The sequence below is a fragment of the Penaeus monodon genome, chromosome 27, assembly GCF_015228065.2.
Source record: "Penaeus monodon isolate SGIC_2016 chromosome 27, NSTDA_Pmon_1, whole genome shotgun sequence".
NCBI lineage: Eukaryota > Metazoa > Arthropoda > Malacostraca > Decapoda > Penaeidae > Penaeus > Penaeus monodon.
The window spans coordinates 18,057,187-18,057,765 of record NC_051412.1 but is presented as its reverse complement, the minus strand read 5'-3'; positions in this window follow the sequence as shown (position 1 = coordinate 18,057,765).

The window sequence follows — 579 nt, the reverse complement described above, 5'->3', positions numbered from 1 at the left end:
TTTAGATTGATGGAAGTATGTGTATGGCTTTCAAAGCGAATCAAGGACAGACAACATCACTTCAATGACCTATTTTTTTTTTTGCACAGTCGAAAACTAACCCGAAAAAAATGTATACAACGACAAATAAAATGACTAAAAACACCGTATAAATAAATACTTAACTACCACAATGTACCCTCGATAATCCTCAAGGAACCAGTCTAAACAACAGACCGATAATTGAACATGTTAATTGCATATCGAACGGAGAACGCACTCACTGATAGAGTTGACTCCAATCACCACCGATCAAAAATGTATGCGAAACAGTTGCAGATTTAGCCTAATCAACATTAATCCTTGCTAATTGTGTTTGGCATCGATTACAAGCGATTGCAAAGTGACAATCATGGAGTTAACTGGAGCAATAAGCATTTACGGGGACTCTGTTGCATATTAAGGGATTATTAGGGATAAACATTGTAAGGGACGAGATAAACGATTCGGAATTAGGTGCTGTTTTGGTTAAATAGATTTCGGTTTGCATATTTTCGTGGACTAAAAAAAGATGATTTAACTGTGAGCACGATGTGATAT